This window comes from Etheostoma spectabile, chromosome 15 (assembly GCF_008692095.1).
Source record: "Etheostoma spectabile isolate EspeVRDwgs_2016 chromosome 15, UIUC_Espe_1.0, whole genome shotgun sequence".
In the NCBI taxonomy this organism is placed as follows: domain Eukaryota; kingdom Metazoa; phylum Chordata; class Actinopteri; order Perciformes; family Percidae; genus Etheostoma; species Etheostoma spectabile.
Genome location: NC_045747.1, coordinates 26,830,891 through 26,837,603, shown reverse-complemented (window position 1 = coordinate 26,837,603; position 6,713 = coordinate 26,830,891). Strand labels below are relative to the sequence as shown.

The window sequence follows — 6,713 nt, the reverse complement described above, 5'->3', positions numbered from 1 at the left end:
GCTATCCAAATTAAAGTGCAGTGGAAAGTAATTGCATATTACAGATTAAGTACGGTATTGCAGATGTATATATAAACAATTGGTCCTGTAAATAAATAAACAGTCAGCAGTGCAAATTGAAATACCACTCAAGGTAAGTAGTGCAAGATGCAGGTATAAACAGTTGTTATGATATATAATAACAATCAGCAGTGCAAGTGAACATTATAGTATTGCAGATAACAAAATTCTGTGCTTCCTTTGGCTCTTGTCGGATCTTCGTCTGCACTTCCCTGTGTCATTCCTTCCTTGTGGTTTTGCCTTTTCTAGTCTTTAGTGTTGTAGTGTTTTGGGGGGATTTTCCATTTCTTTATTTTTGCCGGCCTGCCTGAGGAAACCTTCTGTTTGTAAGCCTTTTCATTTACATAAATCTTTTAACTCCGCTTGCTGCCTGCTTGTCGCTACACTCGCATTTTGGGACCAAGCCTGCTATCCCCTAGACCTGAACAGTGCGGACTCTGTGCCAACAGGACTTTTTGCCACACTGTACCACTGAGGTCATTGCTTTAGAAATAAAGTTCCATGCTTCCATTTTTTAGTTTTTTCTGTTTAAACATGTGCTAACTTATATATATATATATATATATATATATATATATATATATATATATATACACACACACTCACCTATAGGATTATTAGGAACACCATACTAATACTGTGTTTGACCCCGTTTTGCCTTCAACTGCCTTAATTCTACTGGCATTGATTCAACAAGGTGAAAGCATTCTTTAGAAATGTTGGCCCATATGATAGGATAGCATCTTGCAGTTGAGGGAGATTTGTGGGATGCACATCCAGGGAACGAATCCCCTTCCACCACATCCCAAAGTGCTCTATTGGTGTTGAGATCTGGTGACTGTGGGGGCCATTTTAGTACAGTGAACTCATTGTAATGTTCAAGAAACCAATTTGAAATGATTGGAGCTTTGTGACTGGTGCATTATCCTGCTGGAAGTACCATCAGAGGATGGTACATGGTGGCCATAAAGGGATGGACATGGTCAAAAACAATGCTCAGGTAGGCCGTGGTATTTAAACGATGCCCAATTGGCACTAAGGGGCCTAAAGTGTGCCAAGAAAACATCCACAACACCATTACACCACCACCACCAGCCTGCACAGTGGTAACATGATGGCTCCATGTTCTCATTCTGTTTACGCCAAATTCTGACTCTACCATCTAAATGTCTCAACAGAAATCGAGACTCATCAGACCAGGCAACATTTTTCCAGTCTTCAACTGTCCAATTTTGGTGAGCTCTTGCAAATTGTAGCCTCTTTTTCCTATTTGTAGTGGAGATGAGTGGTACCCAGTGGGGTCTTCTGCTATTGTAGCCCATCCGCCTCAAGGTTGCGTGTGTCGTGGCTTTACAAATGCTTTGCTGCACCTCGGTTGTAACGAGTGGTTATTTCAGTCAAAGTTGCTCTTCTATCAGCTTGAATCAGTCGGCCCATTCTCCTCTGACCTCTAGCATCAACAAGGCATTTTCGCCCACAGGACTGCCGCATACTGGATGTTTTTCCCTTTTCACACCATTCTTTGTAAACCCTAGAAATGGTTGTGCGTAAAAATCCCAGTAACTGAGCAGATTGTGACATACTCAGACCGGCCCGTCTGGCAACAACAACCATGCCACGCTCAAAATTGCTTTAATCACCTTTCTTTCCCATTCTGACGTTCAGTTTGGAGTTCAGGAGATTGTCTTGACCAGGACCACACCCCTAAATGCATTGAAGCAACTGCCATGTGATTGGTTGATTAGATAATTGCATTAATGAGAAATTGAACAGGTGTTCCTAATAATCCCTTGGGTGAGTGTATTTATATATATATATATTACAGAGGTGTAAACAGCTCTTTAGTAAGTTTAAGTGTCTAAAGATAAAGTGACAAACTTATTTAGTTCATGGGGGCCACATATCCCTAATTTTATCCCAAGTGGGCCAGACCAGTATACCGCTCCAGAAAGATCAGAAACTTTATCTGCCGCAGAGTTTCTTGTCAGCTTGATGTCTACTACAGCGTTCTAAGGCCATTGTAGGAAATGAAAGTAATGTTACAGACCCAGGAGAGACGGGTAAGTTAAGGTTAATTCTCTCCGTGCCAGGAGGCACACAAGGCTTGGACATCACTCCTCCACTGGGTTCGGGAGAGGGGGTAATATTCCAAGAAAAAACTCAGGTTGTACATTTTATGGAAAAAGAACTTGGATATACTCTGAGATTAAAGTGGTGAATTTAGAATTGGATTTATTTACTTCTCTGCAATTTTTGCACTTTGCAAAGTCATCCAGTGGGCCTGATTGGACTCATTGGCGTCTGGTCCATGGGCCGTATGTTTGACAAGTGATGAGCTCTGAGCTCAATGGTTGAGCCTGTGGAATGAATCTGTCCCTGAGCCTAGTGGTGCAGGACCAGATGCTTTGGTACTGTCTAAAATCTTCAAGGGCAATATCTAGTTACAGAAACAATTTCCCCATTATTTTGAAAAAGCAACTTACTTCACAGTTTTTATAAGGACTATTCCTTTAATAGAAGGTAGCTCCAGTGAAACCTTTTGACAGTCAATGGATTATTTACAGGAAACCAAATACCTGGAACATTACAAGTGAAATTCTATTCACCTCCATTGTATTGTGGTGGAGGCAGACAGCTCCAAGATGGATAAGGTCCCAATCTTAGCACATACAAGAGAGAAATTATGTTTCTTTAGTTATTTGGGTGAATCAATCCTTTAATTAGAAATGAAGAGACAGCACATTTTTATCCGGAGATACAGCGGGGATGAGCTCAGAAATTGCAATAACCAAAACCAAATCCGCAGGGCATGATATGACTTACAGTGGAACATTACAAGCACAGCCAGAATTAAAAGCTATTTAGAACCTGTGCCCCCACCCCCTTTCTACACAGACACACACACAGACACACACACACAGACACACACACACGCACATCTCCCTCCTGGCTGGGTTGAATGTAGAGTCCACCTACACATTTTACTGACTCATTTGTACTGTTGCTCCTGGAGAGCAGTGCATAAAGGTGCAGAGTGGGCTGCAGCTGCAGTGTGTGTGCAGTGTTTAAGTGGGTACATGTGTGCTTGTCTATGTATGTGTGCGCACATGTCTTTTTGGCATTAAAATGTAGACAGGTGCAGGGCTTGTCTAGTGTCAGCTCAGGCAGAAAATACACTAAAAAAACTGAGGCAACAGATGTGTCGTGCCTCTAATACTTGGGAAGCACGTGGTAAAGCTGTCAAGGGTTTAATGACATAGCAGTGCTCCCCTGTCTGTACCCATGTCGACAGAGAGGCTGGCAGGTTCTGTTCAATTAAATTTTATTTATAGTATCAAATCATAAAAAAGTTTATCTCGAGACCTTTTACAGATAGAGTAGGTCTAGACCACTCTATAATTTACAAAGCCCCAACAATTGTAGTGATTCCCCCAAGAGCAATCATGTAGTACGACAGTAGTGAGGAAAAACTCCTTTAAGGAAGAAACCTGGGACAGACCCAGGCTCTTGGTAGGCGGAGTCTGACGGGTCGGTTGGGGGTGTGATGCACAGTGGCAATAATAGTCACAATAAAGTAGTAGTTAATGTCAGCGGCGTACTGCAGGGCGTTAGAAGGTGTAGCGTGGCATAGCATATGTAGATGTAGCGGGATGCAGCAGGGTTCAGCAGGACACATTCAGGGCATCGCAGAGCATAGCAGGGTGTAGATGGGGGTGCAGCAGGACCACGGCGACAGCTGAGCTGCAACCAAGATTTTGTTACCATCCTAATCCTAGGAAATATGCTGGGCAAAAAGAAATGATAATTCAAATGATAATTTAGGCTTGAATACATGTATTACATGTATCATTATTACTAAAGGAGGCAGAGGAATAGCTAAACATTTGACACACACAGCAAGAGAGAGTAGAAGAGGAATTAGCTATTGCTAACGGCTAAACTAAAGTAGCTAACCGCGTTTTAACAATTGTGAGTAGTGATGGCCGAATGAAGCTTCGTGAACCAGTGTCTTTATTTTCTGAGCCCACTAGATGGCGCTCTTGGTTTAAAGAGAATGGCCTAAGGCATTATAATTCAGTGTATTCTAAACCAATTGTTGAACAGAGAGCGCCATCTAGTGGGCTCAGAAAATAAAGAAACTGGTTCACGAAGCTTCATTCGGCCATCACTAACTGTGAGATCAGCGAGGCAGTTGCTGTAAGAGAAGAGTAGTATAAGTGCTTAAGGGATAACTAGTGTATTTTATCTAACTTAAACAATAAAGCAGAGTTGAGTGAATTTTGCTGGAGCAGTAAGGGGTGTCTGTAACACAGGAACACCAGAAGTGACACAACACGCTTACCGTAAACGTCAGCCAAAGAGTCCTCCTCGTGCAGAGTGCAGGGACCAGGTTCAGAGTGTTTTCACTGATATTCAGCAAAAAAAAACAGGCAAACCTTTGGAGAAGGTTAGAAACCCTCGAGCAGCTCTCAGATTGAGAATGCGGATTAGTGGTTTGGGTTTGGAGGCTCCACAGTGGCTAAACCCCCCTGCCATGCTTGGCTCCCCCCCCCCCATAGATTGCCACAGTCCCAACTCCCCAGTGCAGAGCAGGTGGCAGCATGTGGGGAATGAGCAAGATCTAAGGCTGTGAATGCTGCTCCCACCATCAGTAACACAGCAAAACTGCAAACACTCCTATTACCCATCAGCCTCGCTCCAACCAAGCCTGCTATATATCAGCTAGTCGACTTAATAACTAACCCCTAAATTCCACCAACAGCTGCGGATCCACTGCGGAATAAAGTCAAGTTTCCATTAAAGTCAAAGTGTGTATTTCCACTAACTGCTCTTTTTCTATTTGTCTCTGATGACGGAGAGCTCCGCAGCAATTCAGCACATGGCAGAGAGCACGGGACAGGAAGTCGAGCACAGAAACAAAATAAAACAGCTGGTTAATTTTCAAAATAAAATACACCGTGCTCACGGCGGCTCATATCTCCCTGCACTACACCTTGAAAATGTCATAATGGGCAGAGACAGGCCTGAAGTCAACAGGTCAGAGGTTGTGTGGTTCTGTTTATAGAAACTACACACTGTTATATCACGCGATGATGCATGAATTTGCGTGACTTCGACGCAGAATCTGGACCTGGTGGGTGTTGACGGACGGCGGAGCACGGAGACGACACGCAGCCGTTCCGCAGTTGGTGGAAATCCAGGGTAAGAGTCATTTCAGTGAATGTTAACACAGACCTTGACCAGCTTTAACGATGCATAAAGAACCTTTATGGTCCCATATTGTAAAAAGTCAGATTTCCATGTTTTATTTAAAGCAGGTTGAGTATCAAAACACTCAATCCATAGAGATATGCACACAGCCTGTATTCAGAAACTGCACTGTACGCTTGTGATGCCACAACTACACTATATACAGTGCATGACAGTCATTACCCGGCTGCAATGACAGTGCAGAGAGGGCAGATGCTGAAGACACGGAAACGCTGTTCAATCAGAGCAGACTGGGCTTTTTTGGGAGGGGGGCTTGAAGAGACAGGCGCTAAAACACAGCGTTTCAGACAGAAGGTGAATACAGGTACAGTATATTCAGACAGACAGTATGAGAATAATGTGTTTTTGAACTTTGAAGCATGTAAACATGTTTCAGTAGAAACTCAAAACAGTAGTACAGTAGTAGTATGAACCTGAAAATGAGCATGATATGCATGACCGTGGGAATTAGGGGTGCAGAGGGTGCTGCAGCACCCCCTTAGCGAAAGGCAGATAAACTACAACTAAATGTTTGTTGATTTTAAAATTTGGTTGGTAATTTGAGCAGAGTGAATCTGCCAATTTTGCCAAGAGCGAGTTGCGCTGCGTACCTCTGACACTCTTTGAGTGAAGATAGTTGTGGAAACTTTCCCGGTGGGTCAACAGCACAGACGTTAGCTTGCCTATAACGCATGAAAGCGCAATTTGGATTTTGATCATAAATCAATCACAGGCTAAAAAGCCTAATAGACCTGAGTCAGAAAACTCAGCAACTGTAACTGAAAAAAGCAGCAGCACCTCTCCACCTGTCACTACCACACCCTGCTAGCAACAGACGACGAGGCAGCTAACCTTTGATTCAATTCAGTGATGTGTTTTATACCCTTTATACCCTCATAGCTTTGTGCCTATATCCTGCGTTACCCATGCCTAGTTTTGCCCTGTCTCGGATTTTGGGTTTCATTCTTGTTTTAGTTTTTCTGCTTGTGGAGCGTTGTGACGGGTGCTGTGTGGTGGTTGACTTTGGCTAAAAATGTCACTCAAGTAAATTTGTCAGTACACCAAACTCCAAATATGTTGCCGCGGCCATGATGATGAGGGACCTTTAACAAGCTCAGGCTTATATTCTGATTATCATCTCCACCTTGTTGCTTCAGCTGTGTGGCAGCACGCCAGCATCCCCTCTATGACCCCGTACAGAGGCTGCCTTCCTCACATACTAATGATGGCTCAGGCTTGTCCCTAACACTGATCATGACCTAAAATTACCATTGTGATTATTGTGCAGGGGGATGCAGAGACAAGACAGATGTGGCTTTGATCACAATGTGTCAGTGTGGGCTGTTTTTGAGACCCCACTTTGTTTGTGTGTGTGTGTGTGTGTGTGTGTGTGTGTGTGTGTG

At 43.4% G+C, this 6,713-nt stretch overlaps 1 long non-coding RNA gene across 1 annotated transcript; it reads right to left on the bottom strand.

Annotated features, from left to right (window-relative positions):
- Positions 1 to 1,959: 1,959 nt before the first annotated feature.
- On the bottom strand, positions 1,960 to 6,465 carry LOC116702906 (uncharacterized). The gene is made up of 3 exons (XR_004335288.1): positions 6,455 to 6,465; positions 4,727 to 4,734; positions 1,960 to 2,056 (listed from the first exon to the last, which is right to left on the bottom strand). It is a non-coding gene; the product is annotated as an uncharacterized LOC116702906 (long non-coding RNA).
- Between the last annotated feature and the right edge of the window lie 248 nt (positions 6,466 to 6,713).